Source organism: Bubalus kerabau, unplaced genomic scaffold (genome assembly GCF_029407905.1).
Source record: "Bubalus kerabau isolate K-KA32 ecotype Philippines breed swamp buffalo unplaced genomic scaffold, PCC_UOA_SB_1v2 scaffold_40, whole genome shotgun sequence".
Classification (NCBI taxonomy): Eukaryota; Metazoa; Chordata; class Mammalia; order Artiodactyla; family Bovidae; genus Bubalus; species Bubalus kerabau.
Window position 1 is genome coordinate 887,543 of NW_026577894.1, and position 22,130 is coordinate 909,672.

At 43.8% G+C, this 22,130-nt stretch overlaps 1 pseudogene; it reads left to right on the top strand.

Annotated features, from left to right (window-relative positions):
- The first annotated feature begins 8,991 nt into the window (after positions 1-8,991).
- On the top strand, positions 8,992-9,111 carry LOC129640827 (uncharacterized; annotated as a pseudogene).
- Positions 9,112-22,130: the final 13,019 nt, after the last annotated feature.

Here is a 22,130-nt window from a genome sequence, read left to right on the forward strand (position 1 = left end):
GGTGGCCAAAGTGTTGGAGTTTTAGCTTCAACATCAGTCCTTCCAATGAACACCCAGGACTGATCTCCTTTAGGATGGACTGGTTGGATCTCCTTGCAGTCCAAGGGACTCTCAAGAGTCTTCTCCAACACCACAGTTCAAAAGCATCAATCCTTCGGCCCTCAGCTTTCTTTATAGTCCAACTCTCACATCCATACATGACTGCTGGAAAAACTATAGCTTTGACTAGACAGATCTTTGTTGCTCGTAAAGTAATGCTCAAAATTCTCCAAGCCAGGCTTCAGCAATACGTGCACCATGAACTTCCAGATGTTCAAGCTGGTTTTAGAAAAGGCAGAGGAACCAGAGATCAAATTGCCAACACCTGCTGGATCATCGAAAAAGCAAGAGAGTTCCAGAAAAACGTCTATTTCTGCTTTATTGACTATGCCATAGCCTTTGACTGTGTGGGTCACAATAAACTGTGGAAAATTCTGAAGGAGACACACACATAATATAGCCAAATATTAATATGGCCTATCTTTGTGTGGAGAACAGTTAACAACATTTTTATGACATAGTAATAATATGATTCTTTAAAATCCATCATCTGTCCTATTAATTCTACAAAATATTACATTATTTGAGAGAGAAACATTAGAAAATATCCTATTACCTAAAATAAATCTATAGTATTAAATATAGTTTAACTCATTATATAGAATACAAATCTATACTATTAATAGTTACATTTTATATCCAAAACTATGCACATTTTCATAAGAAAATGCAGCAATCTTAAAAATGTATTTCAAACAAAATGTATACTTTGCCCTAGAAAATCATGAAAATCCTATAGGTATGGATGTATACACATTAGACTTCCCTGGTAGCTCAACTGGTAAAGAATCCACCTGCAATGCAGGAGACCCCTGGTTGATTCCTGGGTCGGGAAAATCCCCTGGGGAAGAGATAGGCTACCCACTCCAGTATACTTGGGCTTCCCTGATGGCTCAGTTGGTAAAGAGTCTGCCTGCAATGTGGGAGACCTGGGTTCAGTCCCTGGCTTGGGAAGATCCCCTGGAGGAGAACATGGCAACCCACTCCGATATTTGTGCCTGGAGAATCCCCATGGACAGAGAAGCCTGATGGGCTATAGTCCATGTGGCCACAGAGTCAGAAACACCTAAGCACAGCAGCAGAATATATATATATATATATATATATATATATATATATATATATATATATTCCCATCACTGAGTCTGATCTATATTTTGTCAAATATTATTTTAGGATTATTCTACACTTGAATTTAGATAGTAAGTGAAAGTCTTTTACTTTGAGATAAATCATCTGTTTTGAGGAACTAAAGGATTTATATTTTCTTCTTTTTTGTAGCAAAGTCAGTTGTAGTTTATTTATTCCTTGATCATGTATACTTAATGTCAAACCCAGTTCAAATAGCATGAGTTTGTGTATATATATATATATATATATATATATATATATATATATATATATACACATATATTTCCCCCAATACTTACAATGTTACTTCACAAACAGATCACACAGTGACTTGCTCTTCAGACTGTAAGACTTGCCATGTCGACTATAAGGCTGGACTTTACACTATGTTGTATTTAGATCTATATATTCTTTTCACTTAAGTAAAATAATAGCAGTTCACAAATACACACAAAAAAATCTCTAGGTACTTGATTAAAAGAAATCTAGAGTTGTAGGATACGAGGCTAGGTATATAGTTCTGAAAGGAGTTTGCAGTATGTGATTGTTCTTATTTTCCTATAACTGCCTTTCTGTTTTTGTTTAGTCGCTGAATCATGTCCAGCTGTTTTGCATCCCCATGGGCTGTAGCCCACCAGATTCCTCTCTCCATGGGATTTCCCAGGCAAAAACACTGGAGTGGGTAGCCATTTCCTTCTCCAGAGGATCTTCCTGGCCCAAGGATTGAACATGTGTCTCCTGCATTAGCAGGTGGATTCTTTAACTGTCTTTTACCTTGTAACATATTATTACCTTTTATACCTTGAGGCCAAGTATTTTGAGAGCGAAGTCTCCCCCAGGTTTAGCCTTCAATACAGGCAGGATCACTCTCCCTCCAGATTTTTCAGTGTGTTTTTACTCTGTAAAAAGTTTCCTTTTCTTTTTTTTTAAACAAAGGGGATTATTAGTGAAAAGTGAAATCAAGGAAAACGCATTGAGAGGAAAATAAAGAAGGAACCACTGAAGGCAAGCTGTTGTTGGAGGCTTGGCTTTTACACATTCTGACTGATTTTCCCATTAGCAGGAGAGACTCAGCAACAGAGGGAGTGATGAGAAGACAGTCACTGGCGTCAGAGATGAATGACCTTCAGATCATTAAGCTCCCTTCCCAGAACCTTTTATTGCACCAAACTCTTCTTATGGAATTTTTCATCTCCATGTTTCTAAGTGTGTAGATAAGCGGGTTGAGCATGGGGACAATAATTGTGTAGAAGAGCATAAACACTTTATCCTCTGGTAATGTTGTGGCAGGTCTAATGTAAACAAAGATGACAGGTGTGAAAAAGAGGATCACGGACTGTGATGTGGGAACTACAGGTGGAAAGTGCTTTATGGTGGCTTTCTGCAGAATATGTGCACACATTATACAGAATCAAAATGTAGGAGGCCATCAAAACCACAAAGAGCACCAGTCCCATCAAGCCAGAATTGGCAATGACAAAAAAGCCAATTTTGTGTGTATCAGTGCAGGCTAGTTTCAACAAAAGATATGCATCACAGAAATAGTGGTCTATTTCACTGGGGCCACATTAAGGTAAAACAATCGCAAGAAGAAAGAGACCAAGAGAATGAAGAAGTCCCCCTGTGCCGGGGTCCAGCCCCGGCTGATCCAGGGTATTCGAAGCGGGGACGGCGTCAGCGACTTATTTAATTATTTATTCATCAAAGATATAAAGAGTAATAGAATAAGGATAGCTCAGTGAGGAAATTCAGTGGAGAAAAGCGGCTGAAATAAGGATAGCTCAGTAGGAAAATTCAGTAGAGAAAAGAAGCTGAGTGGCTTGGTTTACGCGGAAAATCAATATAACCCGTGACACCAGGTTAGCTCTGACCACGGAGGCCGCAGGCGCCCTCTCGAATAGCGGAAGGTGCCCCACCTTAGACACCTTCTCGAGTGGGTCTTAGAAGCCCAGGCAAATAAATGGTCACAGAGGACATCCGCGCTCCAGATGGACACTCAGCTGGAATTTGGGAGAGAGAGTGACATGGGGAGACCAAGTTTCAGTGAACAAGGCCCGCACTTTATTTTCCAAAGTAGTTTTTATACCTTAAGTTATGCATAGAGGATAATGGGGGAAGGGGTAGAGTCATGCAGCAAGCCAGGCTTTTTTCCTGTAAACTTATCATATGCAAAAGTTCAGGTGATAGACATCATCTTCTGGCCCGGAGGCCTGTTAACATTTTAAGAAACTTATCTTTCTCTAAAGGTGATTATTCCAAAGTCAGGCGCCAGCCTTCCAAAAAGCACTGGACAAAGCTGCATTTTACATTTCTATACACCCATTATATCAATCAATACACTGCCAAGGACACAGTAGGTAAGGAGTATGGAGACTTAGCAGCAAACATTGGCCCAACAAGTGAAAAACCCTTCACCAATACAATTTCTAATCAATCTTTTAACTACTCAAAGCAATCTGTGTTTAGACAGTTTAGAACATCTCCTGCCTCTCACAGTTGGGAGGCTCTGAACAATCACATGTGGCCGGAAAAACCTATTCAGGCAGGCTAGAGGATTTCCAAAGGAGTTTGTAGGTTAAACACTGTCACACCCAGGAATTATTAACTGGAGCTGTAAGCTAACTCTTTTTTCAGAGAGAGGTAGTGGGGGACAGCCCCCCGTAAAGTCAGAGGTGTAGGTGAAAGCACAAAGCAGAAAGTAGGCAGACTCTGGTTTTGGGGGTAGATGCTCGAGAATTTCCAGGGGGACTCCTGAGGCTCGATCCCGCCTTTGCGTATGCCGAGCCTCCTTCCTCATGACCTTTGTCATGGGCGGAGTGCCTCACGCTGGCTCCCGACAGTGATAGAATTCCAGTTGAGCTATTACAGATCCTCACTCAATATACAATATGCACTCAATATGCAATATGCCGGCTCCCGGCACCCCTGCACACGACGCTATGAGAATTGAGTAACGTTTTTGCCTGTTCATGGTGATGGCGTCGTGGAGAGGTTTGCTGATGACCACATAGCAGTCACAGGCCATCCCTGTGAGGGTGAAGACCTCATTCCCCCCTCCCCAAAGAAGTGGGTGGTGAAAAGCTGTGTCATGCAGTTTTTATAGGAAATGGCCTTTTTCTCCATCACTAAGTCAGTCATGAGTTTGGGTGTCACAGTGGAGGTGTAGAAGAGATCTGAGAGTGCAAGGCAGTTAAGGAAGAAGTACATGGGCTGGGTGATTAGCTGACTGCATGTAATGGAAATCACAATGATCAAATTCCCCAACCAAATAGCCAGGTAACAGAATAAGAAAAATAAAAAGCAGAGGATCTGGACTTTCTTGTCCATAGAAAGTTCTAAGAGGATAAATTCAGTAACATTATTTCTATCTTCCATGATCTGATGTTCAAGAAAGTTATCTGAAATGACAAAACCAATGAAACGAATCATTGATGAGAAAATGGAAACCTAATATCTACTTTAAATGGCACCAATGTGCCGGTGCTAGACGGCAAAGTCGATCAGGTCCCGAGAACGTGCACGGCGGGGCTGAGAAAAGAAACGAAAGCAAGAGAAATCTCCAACAAAGATGGGGTCGAGAGGTTCAGACACGTCTCCACGAAGGGACGCAGTCTGACACCAACTTTATTCAGCATCTCACATTTATACAGAAGAGCGTGAGAAAGACAAGACAGTTAACATTTTCTTTGTTTGACCTACACATCTTACAAACAGTCACAAGAAATCTTGAGAGCATGGGAATGGCACCCTGTTATTATTTCTTACACCAGATAATATTTCTCTGTGCGTGAGAAGTTTGCACAGAACTCCAGGTGCCTGCAGTAAATAAGCGCCTAATCTCTGGGGTGGCGGGACAGAGAGCTATGTTTGCAAGCAAACCCTCAAGGACTGAGGCAGCTCCCAGAGCTGTGTCCTTCGGACAAAGGACCCCGTTCTGACGGGCAGCTCCCCGCACCAATGCCTTTTAAAGACAAGTTATTTTGAGACCCACTGAAATCATTTTCATTTAATACGAGTCTTTTGAATATCTAGTACTAATATTCCTCGAAGAGCTAAGAATACAGTGATAAATTAGACAAAGTTCCAGTTTTTATATAATTTAAATTATTTTGTGAGGAAGCCAGGAATTATATTTATCAAGAATTTTTAAAAAAGAGATAATCTTAATAGTGTTAAGTAGGGCGACATATAATGTGCCGATTTAGGATGTAAAATAGAGGCAACTATAGAATTTGCTTGATTAAGTGGTTTCTAATGAAGTCACAAAATTGGTGTAGGGTGTGTGGGTGGGCTTTGCAGTGCTGGCACAGAGTCAATGTTAAATAAATATCAATTAAATAAAAATCTGGAAAGTGAACAATGTGCTATAATTTTGAAGGAATAATACAATACATAATCATCCTTTAGTCAGGTAATTCATGATAAAACTGAAGAACAAATCATTTTTATGAGTGGACTCATGATCCTTTTTGACTGTTAAGTTAGTTAAGTTGCTCAGTAGTATCTGACTCTTCGCGACCCAGTGGAATGTAGCCCACCAGGCTCCTCCATCCATGGGATTCTCCAGGCAAGAATACTGGAGTGGGTTGCCATTTCCTTCTCCAGGGGATCTTTCTGACTCAGGGATCAAACCCAGGTCTTCTGCATTGCAGGCAGATGCTTTAACCTCTGAGCCACCAGGGAAGCCCTTTTGACTTTTAAGAGGAAATAATTCCTTCATGTGAAATACTCCATGAAACTTTCATATTTCTTAAACAATATTTGTAGCATCTCTAGGTTAATATATTGACAACTATGCTTTTCCTGTTTGTCTACATTTCTCTTGCAAGATTATTTCCTCTTTCAAAATCAATTAACATTCAGAAGTTATTTGAGTTACATCTTATCAGACTGTAATTATACTTGCCTAGTTTGGAAATCATATACTGAGAAATGGGCTCCTCTAATTCCAAAATAGTTCCCCCCAAACACAATACAATAAACAAGATGTAGCACTCCTTCCCTTAATTTCTTAGAGAATTCACCCACACAATCTGCATGTGGAGTGGAGTTCCCTTTGGTCCACATCTTCTCTAGCATTCGTTATTGACAGACTTTGCAATGAGGACTATTCGAACTCGTGGAAGTGGTCCCTCCTTGTAACTTGGAGTTGAGTCGCTCCAAACATTAGTGTTATGGAGCAAGATGACATTTTGGAAATGCAGAGAAATTCTATCATCTCCCTGCCCCAACTGCTCTTGTATTTTCCCATCATATTGAATATATGATCACATCCCTTCATGCTTGTTCCCCACGTTAGTCTCTGATGTCTTTTAACTGGAATGCCCTCTGTACTCTTTGGCTTCCATCCCATAGGGCATTTTTCACTTCTTGAATGTTCTAAGTTTCCCTGGTCGCATAGCCTTCCAAGATGCTATTTTCCCTGCCTGAAATTCTTCCTGCATCTTAACCCTGGTTTACGTAGGTTCAACCTATGGACCTCAACTCAATTGTTACTCTGAAAAGCCTTCCCTGACACCCAGGTTTTGGTGAGACAAGAGGCCCCTCGATAAGTTCTCAAAGGATCTGCCTGTGATGTATCATTAGATTCGTCTCAGTGAAAGCAGGAACTCTGTGTCTTCTTCTCTCCGCCTTCTAGTTCCAGAAACTTATTACATGCCTCCCAGCTCATCGTAGGTGCTCAGGATTTACTTAGTGTGTGCAAGACAGAAAAGTTCTTGGAAGCCTCAAGGTGTCACTTGGCTCGGCACTTTTGATCTCTTTGTATATTTGGCGATTCAATTCTTTATTTCCTGGGTTGACGTGTACACTATAATCAAGGCACAATCTAAGGCACTAAGACATATCCATAAATATAGGTTCTTGCTTTCAAGGAACTCGTACAGCAGATTTCTACAATTTAGGGCTTCTCAAAAGCTCTACAAGAACGTGAACGTTGAGTATGATCCATTTTCACTTCAAAGAAAGATATTTTGATTTCCATAGAAAAGGTGGAGACCTTCCAACCTTTAGTCCAATACTTATACCTTGACCATTTCAAGCAAGTCTTGTGGTTCCTTCTGGAGGTGTGTGGCTCTTGCAGAAATGTGAAGATCTTCCCTCGTCCTCAGACTTTGGTGTCATTTGCAATCATAAAGAAAGCTTCCAGATATAGGTTCCAGACCACCACCACACACAGTCAGTAGCCAAAGGAGTGGATTCCAGGAATATGCGTTGTTAACCAGCATCACCGTTGATATTTCTGCTGCAAACTCAATGCAGTAGCAAGGGCCTGGATTGTCCACTGGGTCTCATGTGGAATGGAAAGAAGGGCTTCCCCCCCCTCCCAAACATCCACCCCACTCTTGACAGCCTTGTGACTAGAAACAGGCCCCGAAACAAGAATCAGACAAACCAGATAAGCCCAAATGGTAGTCCATGAGATGAAGGAACTAAGCAGCTGGTTGGGATGGCGCCAAGGGGAAAGGTTGCTCTTTTTGTCTCCCGCTCTAATCCTTTCTTCCTGGACGCCTTAGGGGTTCATCATGGAGATTTGAAATAAAGTTCACCAAAGTCATATGTGTTGAATCAAGATTTTGCATTTCACCATCTCTCAAAAACGAAGAGTGCTTAACCTGCACAGGTTTCTTTCAAAAAAGTCAATTGCTTTTCAGTTCTGGGGTTTCTCTCTTGCCTTATTCAAGTAGCCTTAAGAGTAAAAATCAACGAAAACTAAAGAAAGATTCAAAGATACCAACAAAGGACACCTTCTGTTTCTTCAATCATCTTTCCACTTAGTAGCACACGAGCTCTTTTCTTTGTATTTTGCCTAGGGAATTCGCAGTGTGCTGGTTCAGATGGCAAGGCATCCGCCCGCAGGAGACTCGGGTTTGATCCCTGGGTCGGGAAGATCCCCTGGAGAAGGAAATGGCAACCCACTCCAGTATTCTCGCCTGGGAAATGCCACGGACAGAGGAGCCTGATGGGCCGCACTCCATGGGTCCTATAAGAGTTGGGCTCAACCCAGCAACTACGAACAGAAGTATTTCCAAAGACCACACTCGTGTGTGTGTGTGTGTGTGTGTGTGTGTGTGTGTGTCTGTCTGTCTGTGTGCCTGCCTGTGGTTCGTCTGCTCTCTCAGGAAGGTCGGGTGCTTGGCGGGCGGCGTGGGGACAAGGGGGGCGCCTCGGTAGGGCAAAGGGGCGGGGCTGAGGCGCTCCGGTCGACCGCGCCTCCCTGGCTCCCGGTGGGTTTGGGCAGCGGGCAGGTGCCGGGCAAGTTGGGCGCTCAACATTCGCTGCGCCTAGGCCCGCAGGAGGTCCAGAGGCCCCCGGGCCGCGGGGATCGGGAGGCGGCGGGCCCCGAAGACCGACACCTCCGGGGTCGCGCGGCCCTGAGCAGCGAACGGGATGGGGGAGGGGAGGCCCCGCTCAGCCAGCGCGGCCGGGTCTGGAGTGGCCGGGGGTGGGAGGGCGCCGAGACCTCCGCACCCCTCAGCCCACCCCCCAGGCCCCGCGCGCACGCACGCACGCCCTCCCGGTCACTGGGGGGTCCTGGAAGCCCATCGGGCCCCCGGGCCCGGCCAGGCGGTTGCTGGTCTGGTGTTGGCGGTGTTCGGGGGCCGGGCCGGCGTCAGCAGGCTGGAGTGCGGTCGCGGGTCGTGCGGCTCAAGTACAGCACGGCCCCGGAGGAGAGGGGCGGCCCGTTGGCCCGACCTGCAGGTCAGAGCGAAAGGGAGGCGAAGCGCAAGGCTCTTAGGGCGCCCCGCGGCGGCCGCGTCCGTCTCAGGCCATATCGGCCTGAAGGCGCCCGATCTCGTCTGATCTCGGAAGCTAAGCAGGGTCGGGCCTGTTTAGTATCTTGGATGGGAGACCACCTGGGAATTCAAGGTGCTGGAAGCTTTTTTGCCTACCAGAAGAGGTCCTTTAGCCCCCGCCCCGCGTCCCAATTCTTGGACCCACACCCCCCTCGCTCCCCCCGCCCCCGCAGCCCCAGCCCCTCCCGGGGCGGGGGGGAGTGAGTGGGTGGCCGGGGCCCCGACTCCCGCTGCAGACCTGGGTTGCCTCCCCGCGGCCCGCGAGACCCTCCGCATTCGCATTCGGCTTTCAGGAAACCAGACGACCGGCCTTCCCGTCTCCATCTGGGGCTCCTTTGGCTTGCCTCAGGCAATCCCGGGGCTTGCACCGACTCCAGCCATAGCCCCAGCCCCCGCCCCACCCCCAGCCTCGCAGGCGATCGCGCATGCGCATGCGAGCGCGCGCACAGATCGATGTGCCCAAACGGGGCATCTAGCTTGTTGGCTTGTACTGGGGGTGGATCTATGCCTGGGAGTGGGACTGCTGAACCATAGGCTACTTCTACTTTTAGTTCCTTCGCGAACCTCCATACTCTTTTCCATCCCGGCTGTACCAACTCCCATTCCTACTCAGCGTGGAGGAGAGTTCCCTTTGCTCCACAGCTTCTCCAGCATCTGCTATGGACAGACATTGCAATGAGGCCCAATCGGACTCGGGCGAAGTGGTCCCTCCTTGGCGTTTGGAGTTGAGTCTCTCCAATCATTAGTGATGTGGAGCAAGATGACCGTTTGGAAATGCAGATGCAATTCTGTCACCATCCTGCTCCAACGGCTCTTGTATTTTCCCACCATATTGAAAATATGACCAATTCCCTTCATGCTTGCTCCTCACGTTCTTCTCGGATGTCTTTTCCCTGGAGATTATTTAGTATAGCTGATCTGGAACCCTTGTTTTTTAATTCTCAGCATTACTGATCTTTGCTCGCTTTTACTTATATTTGTTTTTTAAATGGTTAAATATTGCAGTGTATAGGGTAAAAAAAAAAAACAAAAACTCTCTCTTTCAACAGACTTCCCTCCCACTCTTCCATGTTGTCCAACTTTTTAGGGGAAACCACTATTGATAGTTGGGCTTCTCTGGTGGCTCAACCAGTAAAGAACCCACCTGCTGATGCAGGAGACATAAAGAGATGTGGGTTTAATCCCTGGGATGGGAAGATTCCCTGGAGGAGGGCATGGCGACCCACTCTAATATTCTTGCCTGGAAAATTCCACGGACAGAGGAGCCTGGAGGCCTACAGTCTGTGGAGTTGCAAAGAGTCAGACAAGACTGAGCACTTGTGCACTCACTATTATCAGTTTGCTGTATACATATGCAAATTCCATGTGTGTGTCTAAGTACTGATACATTCATTCACATACATATGGGTATATACACGGTCCAAGATTTTTTTAATTTGTATTATATTTAATTTTTATTGAATTATAATCGACATACAATATAATGTTAGTTTCAGGTGTACAACATAGTGATTTGACAGTTTTTTAATTTTAATTATTTTTTTATTGAAGGATTTTGCTTGACAGAATTTTGTTGTTTTCTATCAAACCTCAACATGAATCAGCCATAGGTATGCATATATCCCCTCCCTTTGGAACCTCCCTCCCCTCTCTCTCGGAGAAGGCGATGGCACCCCACTCCAGTACTCTTGCCTGGAGAATCCCATGGACGGAGGAGCCTGGTAGGCTGCAGTCCATGGGGTCGCGAAGAGTCGAACACGACTGAGCGACTTCACTTTCACTTTTCACTTGCATGCATTGGAGAAGGAAATGGCAACCCACTCCAGTGTTCTTGCCTGGAGAATCCCAGGGACCGGGGAGCCTGTTGGGCTGCCGTCTATGGGGTCGCACAGAGTCGGACACGACTGAAGTGACTTGGCAGCCCCTCTCTCTCCCCACCCCACCCCTCTAGGTTGATACAGTGCCCCTGTGTGAGTTTCCTGAGCCATGCAGCAAATTCCCATTGCCTATCTATTTTACATATGGCAGGCTAAGATTTTTGAAAATAGTTTTACTCCAAACTAGAACCTAACTAAACCAAACTAAAAATGGCGGGGGAGGGTGATAAAATGGGAGTTCTGAACAACAAAATAAATATCATTTCTAATAGAAATTGTTATTTCTCTTATCATTGCTCATCTAGAAATAATCATGAAATTTTTAAACATTTTTATTTATTTGACTGCACTGGGTCTTAGTTGTGCCATGTGGGTTCTTTAGCTGCAGCATGCAAACTCTTGCGGCATGTGGGATCTAGTTTCCTGAACGCAGATGGAACCCAGCCCCCTGCATTGGGAACACAGACTGAGCCACTGGGCCACCAGGGAATTCCCTAGAAATTCTCATAAAATTTGACAAAAGCTTTTCAGGCTTCCCAGGTGGAGCCAGTGTTAAAGAACTCACCTGCTGGGACTTCCCTGGTGGTCCAGGGGCTAAGACTCCATGCTCCCAATGCAGGGGGCCTGGGTTTGATTTCTGGTCAGGGAACTAGATCCCACATGCTTCAACTAAGGGTTCACATGCTTCAACAAAATTGCAACCAAATAAATTAAAAAAAGAAAACTCACTTGCTAATGCAGGTGATATAAAGGACACTGGGTTCGATCCATGGGTCATGAAGATCCCTTGGAGGAGGTCATGGCAACCTACTCCAGTATTCTTGCCTGGAGAATCCCACAGACAGAGGAGCCTGGCCAGCTATAGTCCATGGGGTCTCCAAGAGTCGGACATGACTCGGTGACTAACACACATGAAGGGGTCCTCAGTGCTATGCATGGTGGGTAGGGTGCAATTTATTCTTTGGAACAGTCTGTTATCTCTTGCTTCATAGGATTAGTTTGGTATTTTAGAAAGATCATTCTGGGACCAGAATAGAGGATGGATTAGAGACAGTGAAACCAGCTGAGGGGTTACTGCAATGTGCCAGGCAAAGGGGGGTGAGTGTGTGAACTGAGAACGTGGAGCTGGATGTGCACAAGTCAAAGGAGAAAAGGGGTCTGGATGAAGAGACCTCGGAGGAAGACTCACAGAACCTGAAAACCAGTTCGATATGGAGGTGAAGGGGAGCTGGTAGACACTCTTCCTTCTCATCTCCTAAATCTTTAAAAAATGTTTATTAATTTATTTGACTGTGCTGGGTCTTAGTTGCAGCACACAAGGTCTTTAGTTGCAGTATGTGGGATTGAATTTCCTGGCCAGTGATAGAACCTGGGCCCCAGCCCTGGGAGCAAAGAGTCTTAGCCACTGGACCACCAGGGAAGTCCCTAAGATCTTTCTTTCTAAGCAGGAACTTTGTATCTCTTGCCAACTCTGGCCAGGTAACTGGGGCTCAATTAAAGTTTTCTTTATTTTTGTTCTAAATGTATTTCAGTTTTTTTCAATTAAAATTTTTGAAGAAATCCTTCATTTTTTTTTTTATCCACTATACAATCCTAAGCAATTCCTGTTCATGTTTTGATTACCAAAATTTTAATGCTTTTTTTCCCTTCAAAGTATGATTTCAACTAATACAATAGTTCTTATTACTCACCCGGTCATTCAAAAGCTGATGGTTTAGGGGTGTCCAGGTACTCATCTTTGTCTGCATTTTGGGACCATTTGTGTTTTTTGGAGGTGCAAATGCCATCATGAAATAACTGGATATACTTCTGTAAGAAAAACTATGTCTTCAGAAGAAATGAATCATACAATCTTCAGAATACTAAAAAAACTAATACCATATAATCTTTTTCAGTACACTGGGACAGGGACTGGGGGAGAGTGACATTTACTGGGAGTATTTTATATGTCAGGCACTTAACAGGTTTGCTCAATTAAACCCATAACAATATGGTAAGGTGGTGGGTTTTAGCTTATTTTACAGATGAAGAAAATGAGGCTCACTTTGCTTTGCCCAGAGTTATACAGACAGTAGGTGGTGAAACAGAGAATCAGACCCAGGTCTGTTTAACTCTGTTTGATTTTCATTGGACCAAGCGGGAAAAATCAGAATCACTCTTAGCTAAGAACATACCATATTGGTCAGAAAGAAGTATTTATAAAATCACTGTGCAATCTGATCTACTCCATTTTGTCCCTTGTGACCTCCTTCTTCCTCTGTTAACTTTCTGACATCTAGCTAACAAGGGCTCTAGCTTGCTACCATGTTTAAGAAGTAGAATAGTACAATGGACAAGGCCAAGAATTTATATATGGACAGATTTGGGTTTATTGAGAAAAATACACTGGGGAAAATATACAGTACACCCAGTACTGTATATGTCTGCCTTCATTTTTGTGGCCTCACGGCATGTGGGACCTCAGTTCTCCCACCGGAGATGAACTCACATCCCTTGTATCGGAAATGTTGAGTCTTAACCATGACTGCTGTTGTTCAGTCACTAAGTTGTGCCCAGCTCTTTGCAACTCCATGGACTGAAGTACACCAGGCTTCCCTGTCCTTCACTATCTCCAAGTTTGCTCAGACTCATGTCCATTGAGTTCGTGATGCCATCCAACCATCTCATCCTCTTTTGCCTCCCTTCTCCTCCTGCCTTCAATCTTTGCCAGCATCGGGGTCTTTTCCAAGGAGTCGGCTCTTTGCATCAGGTGGCCAAAGTTCTGGAGCTTCAGCTGCAGCATCAGTCCTCCCAATGAATATTCAGGGTTGATTTCCTTTAGGATGGACTCATTTGATCTCCTTGCTGTCCAAGGGAGTCTCAAAGGTCTTCTCCAGTACCACAATTAAAAGGCATCGATTCTTCAATGCTCAACCTTCTTTATGATCCAATTCTAACCATTGGACAGCCAGGGAAGTCCCTATGTATGTCTTCATTGGATTAAAGCACTCTAATTTCCACGAGGGATTACTTTTCCCTCAGTGTTTAGGGTCTGCTGGGTTGGTTAATCGAGGCGGCCTCCCCTTGCCCAGTCATAAGACTAAGCTAGGCCAGGTAACTGATGCTGGCTTATCCTTGCTTTACAGCCAAGGTGATCATTCAAAGTACCATAGATGCTCTGAGTAGACTGTTAAGCTGTTCTTAGACTCTTCTTGGAGGGGCTTCCTTGGTGGTGCTAGTGGTAAAGAATCTGCCTGCCAATTCTGGAGACAGAAGAGATGCAGGTTTGATCCCTGGGCCAGGAAGATCCCCTGGAGGAGGCCATGGCAGCCCACTCCAGTATTCTTGCCTGGAGAATCCCTGGGGCAGAGGACCCTGGTGGGCTATGGTCCACAGGGTCACAAAGAATCAGACACGACTGAAGCAACTTAGCATGCATGCATGTCCTTTCTTATCCATTTTGTGGGCCACCTGATAGCCTTCAATAAATTTCACCTACATTAGCTAGAAGACCCTTCTTGTAGGGGCATCCCTGGTGGCTCAGATGGTAAGGAATCTGCCTGCAGTGCGGGAGACCTGAATTCGATCCCTGGGTTGGGAAGAGTCCTTGGAGGAGGGCATGGCAACCCACTCCAGCATTCTTGGCTGGAGAATCCCCATGGACGGAGGAGCCTGGCGGGCGACAAAGAGTTGGAAACAACTGAGCGACTAAGCACACAGCACACACACATTAGCTAGAATCTATTTCTGTTGTTTGCAACCAAAACTTTTTACATTACACAGTTTGGATCCTGGCTCTAAAACTTACTAGCTTTGAAACTTTTTGCAAGTAGTCACTCAGTCATGTCCGACTAACTCCATGGACTGCAGCATGCCAGGCTTCCCTGTCCTTTCCCATCTCCCGGAGGTTACTCAAACTCATGTCCATTGAGTCAGTTATGCCATCCAACCATCTCGTCCTCTGGCATCCCCTTCTCCTCCTGCCTTCAATCTTTCCCAGCATCAGGGTCTTTTCTAATGCATGGGCTCTTCGCATCAAGTGGCCAAAGAATTGGAGCTTCAGCTTCAGCATCAGTCCTTCCAATGAATATTCAGAACTGATCTCCTTTAGGATTGACTTGGGCAGGTACACACTGCTATACTTAAAATGGATAACCAACAGGGACCCATGATATAGCACAAGGAACTGTGCTCAATGGCAGCCTGGCTGGGGGAGAATGGATACATGTATATGTATGGGTGAGACCCTTCATGGTTCATGTGAAACTACCACAACACTGTTAATTGGTTATACTCCAACACAAAATAAAAAGTTTAAAAAAAAAAATAGCATCACCACAGACTTTCTTAGAACTTCCTGTTATTTCCAGAGTTCTTCAAAGCCTCTCCTTGAAGGGGGCACAACAAAATATTTTAAGGTAAAAAATATTTAAAGCAGATGGATGGCATTTTTCAGTATATAGCTTCAGTGTTTCTGTTTGTTTGTGCCTTCTTCCTCTCTGAAGGTATGTTTCAGATCCAAAGCAGTGGTGCTGAGTTGGAGCCTGCCCAGGATTTGCCTGCCTGACCCAGGGCTCCAAAAAGTATAGCAACAAATATAAGACAATTTAAAAAAAGATTTATTTTTATTTATTTATCTGGCTGAGCCAGGTCTTTGTTAGGGCATGTGAGATGTAGTTCCCTGACCAGGGATAGAACCCAGGTCCCCTGGACCACCAGGGAATTCATCCAGACAATATTTTGATCCACGTGCCACAACGAAGACCTGGCACAGCCAAATAAATAAAAACAAATATATATTTTTTTAATTAACCGTTAGTTTTGGACTTACAGAGGATTCCCCCAAATGCTAGATCTGAAATTTTGTGACTCTCACTTGACATGTAATATTCCCTCTCAGGTTTAAATTAGAGCTGAAGAGAAAGCCAGTTTTCTCTTCAGTTTTCTCTTCAGTTTCTCTTCTATAGTTTTAAAACCTCAGGGTTTTAAACCATAGATAATGTCTTCCTGCAGTTGCCTGCTGATACCACTCCACTGGAATAAGGGGAAATAAAGGAGGTTCAGATGAGCCCTCACATTCTTAGCTCCTAACAGCTAAGTTGCAAAGATGTAAGAAATGATTTCATTACAGTATTATTAATTGGCTGCTATAAAAATACACATGAGCAGGCAAATATATAAAGCATGGTCACTGAGTCTAGATCTGCTCAGTTAAAAATCACATATTTCCTTTTTTATTGCTATTTATTCATGGTTGATGTTTCTTCTATTTAAATTGATTGAAGTTGTGTGTACACAACAATTTTTATTTATCTGTTTAGGCTAAGCCACTCGGCTTGCAAAATCTTAGTCCCCAACCAGGGATTGACCCTGGTCCTCGGCAATGAACATACAGAGTCCTAACCTCTGGACTGCCAGGTAATTCCTTAAACCAATTGTTTTCCATCTTTTATTTTATTTTTTTCAGGCCTATAAAACTCTTTGAGGATATGATGAAAACTATGAATCTTCTCCCTAGAAAAATTCATATTAACATTGCTGCTGCTGCTGCTAAGTCACTTCAGTCGTGTCCAACTCTGTGTGATCCTACAGACGGCAGCCACCAGGCTCCCCCGTCCCTGGGATTCTCCAGGCAAGAACACTGGAGTGGGCTGCCATTTCCTTCTCCAATGCATGAAAGTGAAAAGTGAAAGGGAAGTCACTCAGTCGTGTCCGACTCTTAGTGACCCCATGGACTGAAGCCTACCAAGCTCCTCCATCCATGGGATTTTCCAGGCAAAGTACTGGAGTGGGGTGCCATTGCCTTCTCCGCATATTAACATTACATTTTGCTTATACCAGGTTAAAACCTTCTGTTGTAAGCTCAGAAACTCTCTTTTCCCAGTTTGAGTAGAAAACAATCTGACTGATTCTAAGCACGATTTCTGATTAAGACAAAGTAGTTTTTCCAGGTCCTCCCTAAGGTTTTGCTGGTTTTTTTTTTTTTTTTTTTCCTTCCTGGTTCTTCAGAGCTAGAAATCATTTGAATTAGGCTTTTTTTTTCAAGTCAATTTGAGTAAAGTTTGGTTTTCAGGAGATGGGCCTGGCTGAGCAAAAGAGCCCTCTTGGTAATAGTCTTCCTGAAGCAGGCATATGGAGGTATCCTGCCCTGGTTTTTGTCATTATCCTTTTACAGTTTTTTTCCTCTGTCCACTCTAGAAGATGGGCAGTGTGCATATCTGCATGTCCACACTGGTTCACAGTATAGACCACTCAGACGCTTTCATACAACATACCAAAAAATTACAAGACAAAGCAAGTTGCCTTCCCTCCTTCTACATACAAACCTGGCTGTTGTTTTTTCATGACCTCTTTCCCCCTTAATGGCTGTCCTTGCATGTTCCCCTTTAATTTTTCTTTGGATAAAGGGGAAGAAAAAGGGCTTCTGGCCCTTACCCCCAGTGTGTGCTTCTAGTGTCATGCTTAAAGGCAAGGCTAGGTCCTCTGGTCAAGTTCCAGTGGTAACACACCTCCAATCCCATCTTCAAAGCCATTCTTCACACTGTCACCATTGCACAACTTCACTAAAGACTTCTTAGGTCTGTATTACAGGTATAAAGACAAGTCTTGCCTATAATGGAGATTACAGTCTACTACAAGAGGGTTTTTTTAACAAAAAAAATGTATATATTTAAGGTGATGTTTTAGTATATGTACACATTGTGGGATGCTTACCACAATCAAACTATGTAACATATCCATCACCTCCCATAGTTACTGTGTGTGTGTGCACGTGTGCGTGTGTGTGCATGTGTGTGCTTCTGTGTGTGTGATTACCCTTGAGATCTACTCTTCTAGCAAATTTCAAGTATATAATATATTATTATTAACTATAGTCACCATGATCCCTGGGCAGGAAGATCCCCTGAAGAAGTTAATGGCAACCCACTCCAGTGTTCTTGCCTGGAGAATCCCATGGACAGAGGAACCTGGTGGGCTACAGTCCATGGGGTTGCAAGAGTGGGACACAACTTAGCGACTAAACTACCACCACCATCACCACATAGTCACCATGCTGTACATAAGGTCTCTAGAACTTATTCCTTTTATAACTGAAGGTTTGTACCCTTTGATCAATATCTCCACACTTCCCTCCTCCCCAACTTTGGCTAACCACTACTGTATTCAGGGAAGTATTTTTTTAAAGGTCTGTTTGTCATTTGTCAGCTCAAAAACCTTCAGAGACTCAGGAATGGCTACAGAATCCTTAGCATGCTGATCTAGGTGCACCATGAATTTACCTTTTTGGTTCATCCTCCTTCCTCTCCCTTCATGCACTATCTGTACAGACACACTGAACTTCAGATCAGAGAATGTGGTACAAAACTGGTGCTTCTCTGCTAATGTGGTTTTCTGAATGTGCTCACCTGAATCCTAAACTCAGTAGTACACAGTAGGTGCTCAATAAAACCTTGTCTCAATCAGCGGAATGAATGAACACAATAGTGGAGGTGAGGTGGTTTAAGGATTAAAGCTAGTGGCAAAGAAGGTACAACTCAACATTAGGAACCGAACATTGGGGTTAGATTCAGGATAATCGGGTTTTTATTTGGCGTTTACAGAGCAGAAGACGGTTGAGTTTCTCCACTAACACACAGCTCACCCATTGTACGCTGCAGTATCATCAGAGAAGGAAATAGAGATTGCCAGGAAATGATCAGGAAATAGGGTACGGATGTGAGAGTTGGACTGTGAAGAGGCTGAGCACCGAAGAATGGATGCTTTTGAACTGTGGTGTTGGAGAAGACTCTTGAGAGTCCCTTGGACTGCAAGGAGATCCAACCAGTCCATTCTGAAGGAGATCAGCCCTGGGATTTCTTTGGAAGGAATGATGCTAAAGTTGAAACTCCAGTACTTTGGCCACCTCATGCGAAGTGTTGACTCATTGGAAAAGACTCGGATGCTGGGAGGGATTGGGGGCAAGAGGAGAAGGGGACGACAGAGGATGAGATGGCTGGATGGCATCACTGACTCGATGGACGTGAGTCTCAGTGAACTCCGGGAGTTGGTGATGGACAGGGAGGCCTGGCGTGCTGCGATTCATGGGGTAGCAAAGAGTCGCACACGACTGAGCAACTGATCTGATCTGATCTGATCTAGATTTAAATATGAATTCATCTTATATTCAACTAGGTGGAAACAAAGAGAAACTATAAGACAATGCAAAGACCTAGTGCTTTGATAAGCACAGAAGTAATTATTTGTTGGTTGTTAATTTCATATATACGATGCACCTGGTCATTTAACTGCTAATACACAGCAAAATGTAATTCCCGGGGTCACTGCCAAGCCTCGTGAGAAGCCCAGGAGGACCTGAGAGAAGAGCTCTCAAAAGAGTCTCCATCTTTTTCATGCAGCGATCACTGCTCTCACCTCTTTAAGGCTTTCTCTTTAAGTCTTTCTCCTCAAGCGTCTAGCGCTGGTGTTGCCATAGCTCCTGTTTCTGTGACTCCTTCTAGCCCCCACCCCTTCCAGTAGGCCAATCACTACCTATACATCTTTTCGCTGGCATCCGGGGTCTCTTAGGCAACAATGTGTGATCTCTTGATTGGCTGGGAGATCCTGGAGGGCTGGCTCCAAATTTGGGCACGGGGACAAAATGGAAAAGTGGGAGGGCCCAGAGGGTGGGAAAGGCTGCAATCTCTCAATAGAGTGCCAGGACGAATATGCAGCCAATCCTGAAACAAACAGCATTAAATGCCCCCTTTCAAGCTGTAAGTATGTTCCAAATCAGGCCAACCTACTGAGCATGCCCAGTTATATCGTTCTGGTCACTCCGGGGTTCTGAAACGTAAACTCCATTTCTCCGGGTTTTTAGAGTGGCCAACAGGTAAAAGAAGGTTGCAGGAAAAACAATTCTGGAGAGGTTCAATGAAAGAATAGCACCTGCACACAGGAAGTGAAAGAACGTGGGAAAATTGCCCAACACACAAACTCAGCAATGCTTCCACATGAATTGTACTTGATTGGATTAAGGAATTCAGGCCGACTAACAGATACACCAGGGAACCAGCAGATGGCATGCCTGAATAAGGATAACTCCAAATTTGGGGAATTTTTCAATCTGGTCTAATTTCATTAATGAAATTTATGAAGCATCTACCATGTAATGAGAGGCAGAGTGAGAATGCAAGAATAAAAAAAAAGAAATCTAATGAGGAGGATTTGAAAGTACAATGTAGAAATAACTACTGGTATAGAACTATAAACTAATGCTGGAGAAAAACAACATTTCAGAAGGGACATCTGGGAAGTGTAAAACAGTTCTTATGGGCAGCAGCTAACCAAATTCAAAAAAGAAGACTTTTCTCATTATCTCACGTTCTCTAAAATACATAAAAATGTACTCTCTTCCAAGGTAAATAAATGTAAACCCTATGTTTATATTGTTTCATTGTTTTGAAATAGGCAGCATTCGTATATCTCCCGTTTAAAAAAAAATGAAAAGTAAAGCTCATAGAGGTTGCGGCTTTCTTTAGAGTTGACAAAGGCTCAGTAAGTGGCCAAATTGAAACTTATGGTGTCTGAATTCCATCCCAGTGGTTTTAAGTATGGTTGTATGTTTTATGATCAGGTTGTACGTAAAATGAATAAACAAAGACTTTTGCAGGGGTGGAGGCCTGGGGGAGGTAAGTAGATGCATTACTGAATTACCATGTATTACCGGTTAACATGGATGGTTTCAAAATGGGTTCATCCAGAAAGAGACCAGTTTTAACAACTCCCTGGGAGAGTGTTGGGTCTCGGTGAAGTTCCTGAGCTACCAGGGAAGCCCTAAAGACTTTCTATTGGTGGTTATAACATTGAATGAAAGAAAGATGGGATTAAAGAGAGCCCGACACTTTATCCCTGTTAGATCTGAATATTTTTATCCCTGAAAATAAGGTCCCTTTCATTGATCCTCTTAACTAGCATCCTCTGGACCGCTCCTTGTTCAGCCCTTCATCAGTGTGACTGCTGATCCCCCAGTGAACACCACCATTCACATTGTGTTCACGGTGAGCACATTGGCTCAATGTGCTTGAAAATTTAACATTACTTTCATTTAATTTTTTTTAATTCCTTTTAAAAATATTTATTTGGCTGCACTGGATCTTAGTTGCAGCACACAAGATCTTGGATCTTTAGTTGCAGTTTGTGGAATCTAGTTCCCAGTTGTTCTTCAGTCGCTAAGTCGTGTGTGACTCTGAAACCCCATCAACTGCAGCACTCCAGGCTTCCCTGTCTTTCACTAGTTCCCAGACCAGGGATTAAACCTAGGTCCTCTGCATTGGGAGGGTGGAATCGTAGTTACTGGACCACCAGGGAAGCCCCTCAACATTATTTTTAAAGGAAACATTTCAACCATAAAGGAAAGTTTAAAGACTTGCCTAAGAAACACCCTTTTCTCCCTGCAGAGATTTTTTTAAAATGTTAACATTTTGCTTCATGTGTGTGATTAAGAGTTGAAGCCTGTTTTACATGCTGCCCAGATCTCATTTCCCACCCTGCCTGCCTAGAAGCATCCACTGTCATAAAATTTAGTGTGCTGCCTACTTGTCCACTTTTTTTGCTTATTATATATACATGTTTGGCCTTGTAAACAGTGTGACTGTTTTAAAGAGCTATCATAATTTACATACTTTGTAGTTCGCTTCTTTCACTCAGTGGTCTATTTCTGAGATGTGATCATGTTGATACATTCAACGATAATTTCTACATCATTCCCACCTCCCACTAGGAGCCAAGATATGTTCTATGCCTGACAGTTTTCACAAGACCATGTGTAAATTGCATAAAAATGCGAGAGCAGCACATCTCTAGAGGATCTGAAGGTACAAGGGATCTAGAAGTACCCAAAGCAGGTCTATACTGCTTTTCATAAATGCTCTTAGCTGCTTCACTCACCTTCAGTAGAGGCAGTGTTGGCTCCACAAGACACAATGACTTGATAAGAATCAGCCTATGGATCAATGTTATTTTTTTTTTAGAAAGTATTACTGCATTAGTATTTATTAACGAAATTGAAAATGTCATTTCAGATCCCCTTTATGGTGCAATTCGCATAGCTCATCTTCTGACATTAAACGATATTTATGACTGTCTAAGCTCAGTATTTATTGTCATTTAGGGAGCATCTTCAAAACAGATTGTTTCACTGGTGGCTCAAACAGTAAAGAATCTGGCTGCAATGCAGGAGACCTGGGTTCCATCCCTGGGTCGGGAAGAT